This window comes from Podarcis liolepis (genome assembly GCF_965112155.1).
Source record: "Podarcis liolepis genome assembly, chromosome: 11".
Lineage (NCBI taxonomy): Eukaryota > Metazoa > Chordata > Lepidosauria > Squamata > Lacertidae > Podarcis > Podarcis liolepis.
The window spans coordinates 8,753,063-8,769,855 of NC_139565.1; positions in this window are offsets into that span (position 1 = coordinate 8,753,063).

Sequence of the window (16,793 nt, forward strand, 5' to 3'; positions counted from 1 at the left end):
CCATTTTTGAGTGAATTGCCAAAAGTCAGATTTTTGCTGAAATTGTGACCCCGGGGCTTAGGGATTTTTTCAAAAAAATATTTTCCGCCGGTTAAGTTGTTGAGGGCTGATTTCTTCTCCTGTGATAAAAAGCCTTCTGTTTCTACTGCCAAACCTTTCAGGGGATCATTTGCAACCGGTTGGCACCATTTTTGAGTGAATTGCCAAAAGTCAGATTTTTGCTGAAATAGTGACCCCGGGGCTTAGGGATTTTTTCAAAAAAATATTTTCCACAGGTTAGATTTTCGAGGGCTTATTTCTTGTCCTGTGATAAAAAGCCTTCTGTTTCCATCGCCAAAGCTTTCAGGGGAGCATTTGCAACCTGCTGGCACCATTTTTGAGTGAATTGCCAAAAGTCAGATTTTTGCTGAAATTGTGACCCCGGGGTTTAGGGATTTTTTCAAAAAAATATTTTCTGCAGGTTAGATTTTCGAGGGCTTATTTCTTGTCCTGTGATAAAAAGCCTTCTGTTTCCATCGCCAAAGCTTTCAGGGGAGCCTTTGCAACCTGCTAGCACCATTTTTGAGTGAATTGCCAAAAGTCAGATTTTTGCTGAAATTGTGACCCCGGGGCTTAGGGATTTTTTCAAAAAAATATTTTCCGCCGGTTAAGTTGTTGAGGGCTGATTTCTTGTCCTGTGATAAAAAGCCTTCTGTTTCGACTGCCAAACCTTTCAGGGGATCATTTGCAACCGGTTGGCACCATTTTTGAGTGAATTGCCAAAAGTCAGATTTTTCCTGAAATTGTGACCCCGGGGCTTAGGGATTTTTTGGAAAAAAAAAAATTTCCGCCGGTTAAGTTGTTGAGGGCTGATTTCTTGTCCTGTGATAAAAAGCCTTCTGTTTCCATCGCCAAAGCTTTCAGGGGAGCCTTTGCAACTGGTTGGCACCATTTTTGAGTGAATTGCCAAAAGTCAGATTTTTGCTGAAATTGTGACCCCGGGGCTTAGGGATTTTTTCAAAAAAATATTTTCCGCCGGTTAAGTTGTTGAGGGCTGATTTCTTGTCCTGTGATAAAAAGCCTTCTGTTTCCATCGCCAAACCTTTCAGGGGAGCATTTGCAACGTGCTGGCACCATTTTTGAGTGAATTGCCAAAAGTCAGATTTTTGCTGAAATTGTGACCCCGGGGCTTAGGGATTTTTTCAAAAAAATATTTTCCGCCGGTTAAGTTGTTGAGGGCTGATTTCTTGTCCTATGATAAAAAGCCTTCTGTTTCCATCGCCAAACCTTTCCGGGGAGCATTTGCAACTGGTTGGCACCATTTTTGAGTGAATTGCCAAAAGTCAGATTTTTGCTGAAATTGTGACCCCGGGGCTTAGGGATTTTTTCAAAAAAATATTTTCCGCCGGTTAAGTTGTTGAGGGCTGATTTCTTGTCCTGTGATAAAAAGCCTTCAGTTTCGACTACCAAACCTTTCAGGGGATCTTTTGCAACCGGTTGGCACCATTTTTGAGTGAATTGCCAAAAGTCAGATTTTTGCTGAAATTGTGACCCCGGGGCTTAGGGATTTTTTCAAAAAAATATTTTCCGCCGGTTAAGTTGTTGAGGGCTGATTTCTTGTCCTATGATAAAAAGCCTTCTGTTTCCATCGCCAAACCTTTCTGGGGAGCATTTGCAACTGGTTGGCACCATTTTTGAGTGAATTGCCAAAAGTCAGATTTTTGCTGAAATTGTGACCCCGGGGCTTAGGGATTTTTTCAAAAAAATATTTTCCGCCGGTTAAGTTGTTGAGGGCTGATTTCTTGTCCTGTGATAAAAAGCCTTCTGTTTTGACTGCCAAACCTTTCAGGGGAGCATTTGCAACATGCTGGCACCATTTTTGAGTGAATTGCCAAAAGTCAGATTTTTGCTGAAATTGTGACCCCGGGGCTTAGGGATTTTTTCAAAAAAATATTTTCCGCAGTTTAGGTTGTTGAGGGCTGATTTCTTGTCCTGTGATAAAAAGCCTTCTGTTTCCATCGCCAAAGCTTTCAAGGGAGCATTTGCAACTGGTTGGCACCATTTTTGAGTGAATTGCCAAAAGTCAGATTTTTGCTGAAATTGTGACCCCGGGGTTTAGGGATTTTTTCAAAATAATATTTTCCGCAGGTTAGATTTTCGAGGGCTTATTTCTTGTCCTGTGATAAAAAGCCTTCTGTTTCCATTGCCAAAGCTTTCAGGGGAGCCTTTGCAACTGGTTGGCACCATTTTTGAGTGAATTGCCAAAAGTCAGATTTTTGCTGAAATTGTGACCCCGGGGCTTAGGGATTTTTTCAAAAAAATATTTTCCGCAGGTTAGATTTTCGAGGGCTTATTTCTTGTCCGGTGATAAAAAGCCTTCTGTTTCCATCGCCAAAGCTTTCAGGGGAGCCTTTGCAACCTGCTAGCACCATTTTTGAGTGAATTGCCAAAAGTCAGATTTTTGCTGAAATTGTGACCCCGGGGCTTAGGGATTTTTTCAAAAAAATATTTTCCGCCGGTTAATTTGTTGAGGGCTGATTTCTTGTCCTATGATTAAAAGCCTTCTGTTTCCATCGCCAAAGCTTTCAGGGGAGCATTTGCAACGTGTTGGCACCATTTTTGAGTGAATTGCCAAAAGTCAGATTTTTGCTGAAATTGTGACCCCGGGGCTTAGGGATTTTTTCAAAAAAATATTTTCCGCCGGTTAAGTTGTTGAGGGCTGATTTCTTGTCCTGTGATAAAAAGCCTTCAGTTTCGACTGCCAAACCTTTCAGGGGATCTTTTGCAACCGGTTGGCACCATTTTTGAGTGAATTGCCAAAAGTCAGATTTTTGCTGAAATTGTGACACCGGGGCTTAGGGATTTTTTCAAAAAAATATTTTCCGCCGGTTAAGTTGTTGAGGGCTGATTTCTTGTCCTATGATAAAAAGCCTTCTGTTTCCATCGCCAAACCTTTCCGGGGAGCATTTGCAACTGGTTGGCACCATTTTTGAGTGAATTGCCAAAAGTCAGATTTTTGCTGAAATTGTGACCCCGGGGCTTAGGGATTTTTTCAAAAAAATATTTTCCGCCGGTTAAGTTGTTGAGGGCTGATTTCTTGTCCTGTGATAAAAAGCCTTCTGTTTCCATCGCCAAACCTTTCAGGGGAGCATTTGCAACGTGCTGGCACCATTTTTGAGTGAATTGCCAAAAGTCAGATTTTTGCTGAAATTGTGACCCCGGGGCTTAGGGATTTTTTCAAAAAAATATTTTCCGCCGGTTAAGTTGTTGAGGGCTGATTTCTTGTCCTATGATAAAAAGCCTTCTGTTTCCATCGCCAAACCTTTCCGGGGAGCATTTGCAACTGGTTGGCACCATTTTTGAGTGAATTGCCAAAAGTCAGATTTTTGCTGAAATTGTGACCCCGGGGCTTAGGGATTTTTTCAAAAAAATATTTTCCGCCGGTTAAGTTGTTGAGGGCTGATTTCTTGTCCTGTGATAAAAAGCCTTCAGTTTCGACTACCAAACCTTTCAGGGGATCTTTTGCAACCGGTTGGCACCATTTTTGAGTGAATTGCCAAAAGTCAGATTTTTGCTGAAATTGTGACCCCGGGGCTTAGGGATTTTTTCAAAAAAATATTTTCCGCCGGTTAAGTTGTTGAGGGCTGATTTCTTGTCCTATGATAAAAAGCCTTCTGTTTCCATCGCCAAACCTTTCCGGGGAGCATTTGCAACTGGTTGGCACCATTTTTGAGTGAATTGCCAAAAGTCAGATTTTTGCTGAAATTGTGACCCCGGGGCTTAGGGATTTTTTCAAAAAAATATTTTCCGCCGGTTAAGTTGTTGAGGGCTGATTTCTTGTCCTGTGATAAAAAGCCTTCTGTTTTGACTGCCAAACCTTTCAGGGGATCTTTTGCAACCGGTTGGCACCATTTTTGAGTGAATTGCCAAAAGTCAGATTTTTGCTGAAATTGTGACCCCGGGGCTTAGGGATTTTTTCAAAAAAATATTTTCCGCCGGTTAATTTGTTGAGGGCTGATTTCTTGTCCTATGATTAAAAGCCTTCTGTTTCCATCGCCAAAGCTTTCAGGGGAGCATTTGCAACGTGTTGGCACCATTTTTGAGTGAATTGCCAAAAGTCAGATTTTTGCTGAAATTGTGACCCCGGGGCTTAGGGATTTTTTCAAAAAAATATTTTCCGCCGGTTAAGTTGTTGAGGGCTGATTTCTTGTCCTGTGATAAAAAGCCTTCAGTTTCGACTGCCAAACCTTTCAGGGGATCTTTTGCAACCGGTTGGCACCATTTTTGAGTGAATTGCCAAAAGTCAGATTTTTGCTGAAATTGTGACACCGGGGCTTAGGGATTTTTTCAAAAAAATATTTTCCGCCGGTTAAGTTGTTGAGGGCTGATTTCTTGTCCTATGATAAAAAGCCTTCTGTTTCCATCGCCAAACCTTTCCGGGGAGCATTTGCAACTGGTTGGCACCATTTTTGAGTGAATTGCCAAAAGTCAGATTTTTGCTGAAATTGTGACCCCGGGGCTTAGGGATTTTTTCAAAAAAATATTTTCCGCCGGTTAAGTTGTTGAGGGCTGATTTCTTGTCCTGTGATAAAAAGCCTTCTGTTTCCATCGCCAAACCTTTCAGGGGAGCATTTGAAACGTGCTGGCACCATTTTTGAGTGAATTGCCAAAAGTCAGATTTTTGCTGAAATTGTGACCCCGGGGCTTAGGGATTTTTTCAAAAAAATATTTTCCGCCGGTTAAGTTGTTGAGGGCTGATTTCTTGTCCTGTGATAAAAAGCCTTCAGTTTCGACTACCAAACCTTTCAGGGGATCTTTTGCAACCGGTTGGCACCATTTTTGAGTGAATTGCCAAAAGTCAGATTTTTGCTGAAATTGTGACCCCGGGGCTTAGGGATTTTTTCAAAAAAATATTTTCCGCCGGTTAAGTTGTTGAGGGCTGATTTCTTGTCCTATGATAAAAAGCCTTCTGTTTCCATCGCCAAACCTTTCCGGGGAGCATTTGCAACTGGTTGGCACCATTTTTGAGTGAATTGCCAAAAGTCAGATTTTTGCTGAAATTGTGACCCCGGGGCTTAGGGATTTTTTCAAAAAAATATTTTCCGCCGGTTAAGTTGTTGAGGGCTGATTTCTTGTCCTGTGATAAAAAGCCTTCTGTTTTGACTGCCAAACCTTTCAGGGGAGCATTTGCAACATGCTGGCACCATTTTTGAGTGAATTGCCAAAAGTCAGATTTTTGCTGAAATTGTGACCCCGGGGCTTAGGGATTTTTTCAAAAAAATATTTTCCGCAGTTTAGGTTGTTGAGGGCTGATTTCTTGTCCTGTGATAAAAAGCCTTCTGTTTCCATCGCCAAAGCTTTCAGGGGAGCATTTGCAACGTGTTGGCACCATTTTTGAGTGAATTGCCAAAAGTCAGATTTTTGCTGAAATTGTGACCCCGGGGTTTAGGGATTTTTTCAAAATAATATTTTCCGCAGGTTAGATTTTCGAGGGCTTATTTCTTGTCCTGTGATAAAAAGCCTTCTGTTTCCATTGCCAAAGCTTTCAGGGGACCCTTTGCAACTGGTTGGCACCATTTTTGAGTGAATTGCCAAAAGTCAGATTTTTGCTGAAATTGTGACCCCGGGGCTTAGGGATTTTTTCAAAAAAATATTTTCCGCAGGTTAGATTTTCGAGGGCTTATTTCTTGTCCGGTGATAAAAAGCCTTCTGTTTCCATCGCCAAAGCTTTCAGGGGAGCCTTTGCAACCTGCTAGCACCATTTTTGAGTGAATTGCCAAAAGTCAGATTTTTGCTGAAATTGTGACCCCGGGGCTTAGGGATTTTTTCAAAAAAATATTTTCCGCCGGTTAATTTGTTGAGGGCTGATTTCTTGTCCTATGATTAAAAGCCTTCTGTTTCCATCGCCAAAGCTTTCAGGGGAGCATTTGCAACGTGTTGGCACCATTTTTGAGTGAATTGCCAAAAGTCAGATTTTTGCTGAAATTGTGACCCCGGGGCTTAGGGATTTTTTCAAAAAAATATTTTCCGCCGGTTAAGTTGTTGAGGGCTGATTTCTTGTCCTGTGATAAAAAGCCTTCAGTTTCGACTGCCAAACCTTTCAGGGGATCTTTTGCAACCGGTTGGCACCATTTTTGAGTGAATTGCCAAAAGTCAGATTTTTGCTGAAATTGTGACCCCGGGGCTTAGGGATTTTTTCAAAAAAATATTTTCCGCCGGTTAAGTTGTTGAGGGCTGATTTCTTGTCCTATGATAAAAAGCCTTCTGTTTCCATCGCCAAACCTTTCCGGGGAGCATTTGCAACTGGTTGGCACCATTTTTGAGTGAATTGCCAAAAGTCAGATTTTTGCTGAAATTGTGACCCCGGGGCTTAGGGATTTTTTCAAAAAAATATTTTCCGCCGGTTAAGTTGTTGAGGGCTGATTTCTTGTCCTGTGATAAAAAGCCTTCTGTTTTGACTGCCAAACCTTTCAGGGGAGCATTTGCAACATGCTGGCACCATTTTTGAGTGAATTGCCAAAAGTCAGATTTTTGCTGAAATTGTGACCCCGGGGCTTAGGGATTTTTTCAAAAAAATATTTTCCGCTGGTTAAGTTGTTGAGGGCTGATTTCTTGTCCTGTGATAAAAAGCCTTCTGTTTCCATCACCAAAGCTTTCAGGGGAGCCTTTGCAACCTGCTAGCACCATTTTTGAGTGAATTGCCAAAAGTCAGATTTTTGCTGAAATTGTGACCCCCGGGGCTTAGGGATTTTTTCAAAAAAATATTTTCCGCAGGTTAGATTTTCGAGGGCTTATTTCTTGTCCTGTGATAAAAAGCCTTCTGTTTCCATTGCCAAAGCTTTCAGGGGAGCCTTTGCAACTGGTTGGCACCATTTTTGAGTGAATTGCCAAAAGTCAGATTTTTGCTGAAATTGTGACCCCGGGGCTTAGGGATTTTTTCAAAAAAATATTTTCCGCAGGTTAGATTTTTGAGGGCTTATTTCTTGTCCTGTGATAAAAAGCCTTCTGTTTCCATCGCCAAAGCTTTCAGGGGAGCCTTTGCAACCTGCTAGCACCATTTTTGAGTGAGTTGCCAAAAGTCAGATTTTTGCTGAAATTGTGACCCCGGGGCTTAGGGATTTTTTCAAAAAAATATTTTCCGCTGGTTAAGTTGTTGAGGGCTGATTTCTTGTCCTGTGATAAAAAGCCTTCTGTTTCCATCACCAAAGCTTTCAGGGGAGCCTTTGCAACCTGCTAGCACCATTTTTGAGTGAATTGCCAAAAGTCAGATTTTTGCTGAAATTGTGACCCCCGGGGCTTAGGGATTTTTTCAAAAAAATATTTTCCGCAGGTTAGATTTTCGAGGGCTTATTTCTTGTCCTGTGATAAAAAGCCTTCTGTTTCCATTGCCAAAGCTTTCAGGGGAGCCTTTGCAACTGGTTGGCACCATTTTTGAGTGAATTGCCAAAAGTCAGATTTTTGCTGAAATTGTGACCCCGGGGCTTAGGGATTTTTTCAAAAAAATATTTTCCGCAGGTTAGATTTTCGAGGGCTTATTTCTTGTCCGGTGATAAAAAGCCTTCTGTTTCCATCGCCAAAGCTTTCAGGGGAGCCTTTGCAACCTGCTAGCACCATTTTTGAGTGAATTGCCAAAAGTCAGATTTTTGCTGAAATTGTGACCCCGGGGCTTAGGGATTTTTTCAAAAAAATATTTTCCGCCGGTTAATTTGTTGAGGGCTGATTTCTTGTCCTATGATTAAAAGCCTTCTGTTTCCATCGCCAAAGCTTTCAGGGGAGCATTTGCAACGTGTTGGCACCATTTTTGAGTGAATTGCCAAAAGTCAGATTTTTGCTGAAATTGTGACCCCGGGGCTTAGGGATTTTTTCAAAAAAATATTTTCCGCCGGTTAAGTTGTTGAGGGCTGATTTCTTGTCCTGTGATAAAAAGCCTTCAGTTTCGACTGCCAAACCTTTCAGGGGATCTTTTGCAACCGGTTGGCACCATTTTTGAGTGAATTGCCAAAAGTCAGATTTTTGCTGAAATTGTGACACCGGGGCTTAGGGATTTTTTCAAAAAAATATTTTCCGCCGGTTAAGTTGTTGAGGGCTGATTTCTTGTCCTATGATAAAAAGCCTTCTGTTTCCATCGCCAAACCTTTCCGGGGAGCATTTGCAACTGGTTGGCACCATTTTTGAGTGAATTGCCAAAAGTCAGATTTTTGCTGAAATTGTGACCCCGGGGCTTAGGGATTTTTTCAAAAAAATATTTTCCGCCGGTTAAGTTGTTGAGGGCTGATTTCTTGTCCTGTGATAAAAAGCCTTCTGTTTTGACTGCCAAACCTTTCAGGGGAGCATTTGCAACATGCTGGCACCATTTTTGAGTGAATTGCCAAAAGTCAGATTTTTGCTGAAATTGTGACCCCGGGGCTTAGGGATTTTTTCAAAAAAATATTTTCCGCCGGTTAAGTTGTTGAGGGCTGATTTCTTGTCCTGTGATAAAAAGCCTTCTGTTTCCATCGCCAAACCTTTCAGGGGAGCATTTGCAACGTGCTGGCACCATTTTTGAGTGAATTGCCAAAAGTCAGATTTTTGCTGAAATTGTGACCCCGGGGCTTAGGGATTTTTTCAAAAAATATTTTCCGCCGGTTAATTTGTTGAGGGCTGATTTCTTGTCCTATGATAAAAAGCCTTCTGTTTCCATCGCCAAACCTTTCCGGGGAGCATTTGCAACTGGTTGGCACCATTTTTGAGTGAATTGCCAAAAGTCAGATTTTTGCTGAAATTGTGACCCCGGGGCTTAGGGATTTTTTCAAAAAAATATTTTCCGCTGGTTAAGTTGTTGAGGGTTTATTTCTTGTCCTGTGATAAAAAGCCTTCTGTTTCCATCGCCAAAGCTTTCAGGGGAGCCTTTGCAACCTGCTAGCACCATTTTTGAGTGAATTGCCAAAAGTCAGATTTTTGCTGAAATTGTGACCCCGGGGCTTAGGGATTTTTTCAAAAAAATATTTTCCGCTGGTTAAGTTGTTGAGGGCTGATTTCTTGTCCTGTGATAAAAAGCCTTCTGTTTCCATCACCAAAGCTTTCAGGGGAGCCTTTGCAACCTGCTAGCACCATTTTTGAGTGAATTGCCAAAAGTCAGATTTTTGCTGAAATTGTGACCCCCGGGGCTTAGGGATTTTTTCAAAAAAGTATTTTCCGCCGGTTAAGTTGTTGAGGGCTGATTTCTTGTCCTATGATAAAAAGCCTTCTGTTTCCATCGCCAAACCTTTCCGGGGAGCATTGGCAACTGGTTGGCACCATTTTTGAGTGAATTGCCAAAAGTCAGATTTTTGCTGAAATTGTGACCCCGGGGCTTAGGGATTTTTTCAAAAAGATATTTTCCGCAGGTTAGATTTTCGAGGGCTTATTTCTTGTCCTGTGATAAAAAGCCTTCTGTTTCCATTGCCAAAGCTTTCAGGGGAGCCTTTGCAACTGGTTGGCACCATTTTTCAGTGAATTGCCAAAAGTCAGATTTTTGCTGAAATTGTGACCCCGGGGCTTAGGGATTTTTTCAAAAAAATATTTTCCGCAGGTTAGATTTTCGAGGGCTTATTTCTTGTCCGGTGATAAAAAGCCTTCTGTTTCCATCGCCAAAGCTTTCAGGGGAGCCTTTGCAACCTGCTAGCACCATTTTTGAGTGAATTGCCAAAAGTCAGATTTTTGCTGAAATTGTGACCCCGGGGCTTAGGGATTTTTTCAAAAAAATATTTTCCGCCGGTTAATTTGTTGAGGGCTGATTTCTTGTCCTATGATAAAAAGCCTTCTGTTTCCATCGCCAAACCTTTCCGGGGAGCATTTGCAACTGGTTGGCACCATTTTTGAGTGAATTGCCAAAAGTCAGATTTTTGCTGAAATTGTGACCCCGGGGCTTAGGGATTTTTTCAAAAAAATATTTTCCGCCGGTTAATTTGTTGAGGGCTGATTTCTTGTCCTGTGATAAAAAGCCTCCAGTTTCGACTGCCAAACCTTTCAGGGGATCATTTGCAACCGGTTGGCACCATTTTTGAGTGAATTGCCAAAAGTCAGATTTTTCCTGAAATTGTGACCCCGGGGCTTAGGGATTTTTTGGAAAAAAAAAAAATTCCGCCGGTTAGATTTTCGAGGGCTTATTTCTTGTCCTGTGATAAAAAGCCTTCTGTTTCCATCGCCAAAGCTTTCAGGGGAGCCTTTGCAACTGGTTGGCACCATTTTTGAGTGAATTGCCAAAAGTCAGATTTTTGCTGAAATTGTGACCCCGGGGCTTAGGGATTTTTTCAAAAAAATATTTTCCGCCGGTTAAGTTGTTGAGGGCTGATTTCTTCTCCTGTCATAAAAAGCCTTCTGTTTCCGTCGCCAAAGCTTTCAGGGGAGCATTTGTAACCTGCTAGCACCATTTTTGAGTGAATTGCCAAAAGTCAGATTTTTGCTGAAATTGTGACCCCGGGGCTTAGGGATTTTTTCAAAAAAATATTTTCCGCAGGTTAGATTTTCGAGGGCTTATTTCTTGTCCGGTGATAAAAAGCCTTCTGTTTCCATCGCCAAAGCTTTCAGGGGAGCCTTTGCAACCTGCTAGCACCATTTTTGAGTGAATTGCCAAAAGTCAGATTTTTGCTGAAATTGTGACCCCGGGGCTTAGGGATTTTTTCAAAAAAATATTTTCCGCCGGTTAATTTGTTGAGGGCTGATTTCTTGTCCTATGATAAAAAGCCTTCTGTTTCCATTGCCAAACCTTTCCGGGGAGCATTTGCAACTGGTTGGCACGATTTTTGAGTGAATTGCCAAAAGTCAGATTTTTGCTGAAATTGTGACCCCGGGGCTTAGGGATTTTTTCAAAAAAATATTTTCCGCCGGTTAAGTTGTTGAGGGCTGATTTCTTGTCCTGTGATAAAAAGCCTCCAGTTTCGACTGCCAAACCTTTCAGGGGATCATTTGCAACCGGTTGGCACCATTTTTGAGTGAATTGCCAAAAGTCAGATTGTTGCTGAAATTGTGACACCCGGGGCTTAGGGATTTTTTCAAAAAAATATTTTCCGCCGGTTAATTTGTTGAGGGCTGATTTCTTGTCCTATGATAAAAAGCCTTCTGTTTCCATCGCCAAACCTTTCCGGGGAGCATTTGCAACTGGTTGGCACCATTTTTGAGTGAATTGCCAAAAGTCAGATTTTTGCTGAAATTGTGACCCCGGGGCTTAGGGATTTTTTCAAAAAAATATTTTCCGCCGGTTAAGTTGTTGAGGGCTGATTTCTTGTCCTGTGATAAAAAGCTTCCAGTTTCGACTGCCAAACCTTTCAGGGGATCATTTGCAACCGGTTGGCACCATTTTTGAGTGAATTGCCAAAAGTCAGATTGTTGCTGAAATTGTGACACCCGGGGCTTAGGGATTTTTTCAAAAAAATATTTTCCGCCGGTTAATTTGTTGAGGGCTGATTTCTTGTCCTATGATAAAAAGCCTTCTGTTTCCATCGCCAAACCTTTCCGGGGAGCATTTGCAACTGGTTGGGACCATTTTTGAGTGAATTGCCAAAAGTCAGATTTTTGCTGAAATTGTGACCCCGGGGCTTAGGGATTTTTTCAAAAAAATATTTTCCGCAGTTTAGGTTTTCGAGGGCTTATTTCTTGTCCTGTGATAAAAAGCCTTCTGTTTCGACTGCCAAACCCTTCAGGGGAGCATTTGCAACCGGTTGGCACCATTTTTGAGTGAATTGCCAAAAGTCAGATTGTTGCTGAAATTGTGACACCCGGGGCTTAGGGATTTTTTCAAAAAAATATTTTCCGCCGGTTAAGTTGTTGAGGGCTGATTTCTTGTCCTGTGATAAAAAGCCTTCTGTTTCAACTGCCAAAGCTTTCAGGGGAGCATTTGCAACCTGCTAGCACCATTTTTGAGTGAATTGCCAAAAGTCAGATTTTTGCTGAAATTGTGACCCTGGGGGTTAGGGATTTTTTCAAAAAAATATTTTCCGCCGGTTAAGTTGTTGAGGGCTGATTTCTTCTCCTGTGATAAAAAGCCTTCTGTTTCCATCGCCAAAGCTTTCAGGGGAGCCTTTGCAACCTGCTAGCACCATTTTTGAGTGAATTGCCAAAAGTCAGATTTTTGCTGAAATTGTGACCCCGGGGCTTAGGGATTTTTTCAAAAAAATATTTTCCGCCGGTTAAGTTGTTGAGGGCTGATTTCTTGTCCTGTGATAAAAAGCCTTCTGTTTCCATCGCCAAAGCTTTCAGGGGAGCATTTGCAACCTGCTGGCACCATTTTTGAATGAATTGCCAAAAGTCAGATTTTTGCTGAAATTGTGACCCCGGGGTTTAGGGATTTTTTCAAAAAAATATTTTCTGCAGGTTAGATTTTCGAGGGCTTATTTCTTGTCCTGTGATAAAAAGCCTTCTGTTTCCATCGCCAAAGCTTTCAGGGGAGCCTTTGCAACCTGCTAGCACCATTTTTGAGTGAATTGCCAAAAGTCAGATTTTTGCTGAAATTGTGACCCCGGGGCTTAGGGATTTTTTCAAAAAAATATTTTCCGCCGGTTAAGTTGTTGAGGGCTGATTTCTTGTCCTGTGATAAAAAGCCTTCTGTTTCGACTGCCAAACCTTTCAGGGGATCATTTGCAACCGGTTGGCACCATTTTTGAGTGAATTGCCAAAAGTCAGATTTTTCCTGAAATTGTGACCCCGGGGCTTAGGGATTTTTTGGAAAAAAAAAAATTTCCGCCGGTTAAGTTGTTGAGGGCTGATTTCTTGTCCTGTGATAAAAAGCCTTCTGTTTCCATCGCCAAACCTTTCCGGGGAGCATTTGCAACTGGTTGGCACCATTTTTGAGTGAATTGCCAAAAGTCAGATTTTTGCTGAAATTGTGACCCCGGGGCTTAGGGATTTTTTCAAAAAAATATTTTCCGCCGGTTAATTTGTTGAGGGCTGATTTCTTGTCCTATGATAAAAAGCCTTCTGTTTCCATCGCCAAACCTTTCCGGGGAGCATTTGCAACTGGTTGGCACCATTTTTGAGTGAATTGCCAAAAGTCAGATTTTTGCTGAAATTGTGACCCCGGGGCTTAGGGATTTTTTCAAAAAAATATTTTCCGCCGGTTAAGTTGTTGAGGGCTGATTTCTTGTCCTGTGATAAAAAGCCTCCAGTTTCGACTGCCAAACCTTTCAGGGGATCATTTGCAACCGGTTGGCACCATTTTTGAGTGAATTGCCAAAAGTCAGATTGTTGCTGAAATTGTGACACCCGGGGCTTAGGGATTTTTTCAAAAAAATATTTTCCGCCGGTTAATTTGTTGAGGGCTGATTTCTTGTCCTATGATAAAAAGCCTTCTGTTTCCATCGCCAAACCTTTCCGGGGAGCATTTGCAACTGGTTGGCACCATTTTTGAGTGAATTGCCAAAAGTCAGATTTTTGCTGAAATTGTGACCCCGGGGCTTAGGGATTTTTTCAAAAAAATATTTTCCGCCGGTTAAGTTGTTGAGGGCTGATTTCTTGTCCTGTGATAAAAAGCTTCCAGTTTCGACTGCCAAACCTTTCAGGGGATCATTTGCAACCGGTTGGCACCATTTTTGAGTGAATTGCCAAAAGTCAGATTGTTGCTGAAATTGTGACACCCGGGGCTTAGGGATTTTTTCAAAAAAATATTTTCCGCCGGTTAATTTGTTGAGGGCTGATTTCTTGTCCTATGATAAAAAGCCTTCTGTTTCCATCGCCAAACCTTTCCGGGGAGCATTTGCAACTGGTTGGCACCATTTTTGAGTGAATTGCCAAAAGTCAGATTTTTGCTGAAATTGTGACCCCCGGGCTTAGGGATTTTTTCAAAAAAATATTTTCCGCAGTTTAGGTTTTCGAGGGCTTATTTCTTGTCCTGTGATAAAAAGCCTTCTGTTTCGACTGCCAAACCCTTCAGGGGAGCATTTGCAACCGGTTGGCACCATTTTTGAGTGAATTGCCAAAAGTCAGATTGTTGCTGAAATTGTGACACCCGGGGCTTAGGGATTTTTTCAAAAAAATATTTTCCGCCGGTTAAGTTGTTGAGGGCTGATTTCTTGTCCTGTGATAAAAAGCCTTCTGTTTCAACTGCCAAAGCTTTCAGGGGAGCCTTTGCAACCTGCTAGCACCATTTTTGAGTGAATTGCCAAAAGTCAGATTTTTGCTGAAATTGTGACCCCGGGGCTTAGGGATTTTTTCAAAAAAATATTTTCCGCCGGTTAAGTTGTTGAGGGCTGATTTCTTGTCCTGTGATAAAAAGCCTTCTGTTTCGACTGCCAAACCTTTCAGGGGATCATTTGCAACCGGTTGGCACCATTTTTGAGTGAATTGCCAAAAGTCAGATTTTTCCTGAAATTGTGACCCCGGGGCTTAGGGATTTTTTGGAAAAAAAAAAATTTCCGCCGGTTAAGTTGTTGAGGGCTGATTTCTTGTCCTGTGATAAAAAGCCTTCTGTTTCCATCGCCAAACCTTTCCGGGGAGCATTTGCAACTGGTTGGCACCATTTTTGAGTGAATTGCCAAAAGTCAGATTTTTGCTGAAATTGTGACCCCGGGGCTTAGGGATTTTTTCAAAAAAATATTTTCCGCAGGTTATATTTTCGAGGGCTTATTTCTTGTCCTGTGATAAAAAGCCTTCTGTTTCCATCGCCAAAGCTTTCAGGGGAGCCTTTGCAACCTGCTAGCACCATTTTTGAGTGAATTGCCAAAAGTCAGATTTTTGCTGAAATTGTGACCCCAGGGCTTAGGGATTTTTTCAAAAAAATATTTTCCGCCTGTTAAGTTGTTGAGGGCTGATTTCTTGTCCTGTGATAAAAAGCCTTCTGTTTCGACTGCCAAACCTTTCAGGGGATCATTTGCAACCGGTTGGCACCATTTTTGATTGTATTGCCAAAAGTTAGATTTTTGCTGAAATTGTGACCCCGGGGCTTAGGGATTTTTTCAAAAAAATATTTTCCGCCGGTTAAGTTGTTGAGGGCTGATTTCTTGTCCTGTGATAAAAAGCCTTCTGTTTCGACTGCCAAACCTTTCAGGGGATCATTTGCAACCGGTTGGCACCATTTTTGAGTGAATTGCCAAAAGTCAGATTTTTGCTGAAATTGTGACCCCGGGGCTTAGGTATTTTTTGAAAAAAATATTTTCCGCCGGTTAAGTTGTTGAGGGCTGATTTCTTGTCCTGTGATAAAAAGCTTCCAGTTTCGACTGCCAAACCTTTCAGGGGATCATTTGCAACCGGTTGGCACCATTTTTGAGTGAATTGCCAAAAGTCAGATTTTTGCTGAAATTGTGACCCCGGGGCTTAGGGATTTTTTGAAAAAAATATTTTCCGCAGGTTAAGTTGTTGAGGGCTGATTTCTTGTCCTGTGATAAAAAGCCTTCTGTTTCCATCGCCAAACCTTTCAGGGGAGCATTTGCAACGTGCTGGCACCATTTTTGAGTGAATTGCCAAAAGTCAGATTTTTGCTGAAATTGTGACCCCGGGGCTTAGGGATTTTTTCAAAAAAATATTTTCCGCGGGTTTGGTTTTCGAGGGCGGATTTCTTGTCCTGTGATAAAAAGCCTTCTGTTTCCATCACCAAAGCTTTCAGGGGAGCCTTTGCAACCTGCTGGCACCATTTTTGAGTGAATTGCCAAAAGTCAGATTATTGCTGAAATTGTGACCCCGGGGCTTAGGGATTTTTTATTATAGTGAATTCATGTAGCAAAGCAAAAACTAGCTGGAAGCTAGTTTGCATATTCATTTGAATCTCTTAGTTAAGATTATTTCCTGGTGTCCCCTTTAATCCTACTTAAAAGTATAAAGACACAAAAGTCTTTCTGAGCAAAGTAACAAAAAGTTTACTCACTTTATTTCGTTTCACGCTTTGATCCCTGAAAGGCAGACTCTACTTAGTAGTTACACAAAGAAACTGTGAGTTTATTTCCTATGGAGACCGAACTCATGTGCTGCTAGCTGAGAACCAGCAGACAGCAAAAATTACATTGAGAGAATACAAAATGGCTGCAGGAGAGCAGCATGGCAGCAAGAGGTAGGACAAGACAAGAAGACGAGAAGACAAAACAGACTGATCAAGACTCAGAAAATAGCTGCATGACTGGGCTCTTTTATGGAGTCATCCACACGCCATAATCAGCAGCACTGATTCCACATTTAACCACCACCACCCTGGTCTGGAAGCACCCTCAGATAATCCGTCTGGAATTTACTCAATTAAATGCTCGTTTAGGTTCTTGATTGATGTTGCCTTGAGATTAATGCAGCCAGTCTGTGTGCTTGCTGCTGCTGCTCGTCTCATAATGCCTGTTCATGCAGGTCATTTGCGAGTAAGAGGCAATATATATTTCTGGTGGAAACCATCCCAGGCAGATTGAGCTGTGTAAAGGCTGACATGAATTCACAGGGTTTGGGGAAAGGAAGAAGCCAAAATGCTGTTCTTCAGGATCAGATTAGATGTGATTTTAATTGCATTTTTGTATCCTGAGCTTGCCATCAGCTACATATTTCTTCACAAAAAGCATCAGCAGGGGACAATGTCTTCCAGGACAGAAGCAGGGTATAGGGAGAGTTGCTATTTGCCCATTTTTATTTTTAAAAACAATTTCTTGTCAGAAATACCATCTAACCTTAAGCATACAATGCATTGAGAAGGCAACCAGCTTTCACAACCAGCGACTCGTTTCAAGGCAACAAAGTATTACTGTTTTTCAGATTCTCTAAATAGTCCCAAATGATAAGTTCACTATCAGCCCTTCTTGCATTTTTCGCGAAAACAATTGCGTTACTGTTGAAAGTATTTTTATGGAATAGGGGGAAACAACAGGCCAGCACTACAGAAATTTCTGTACCAG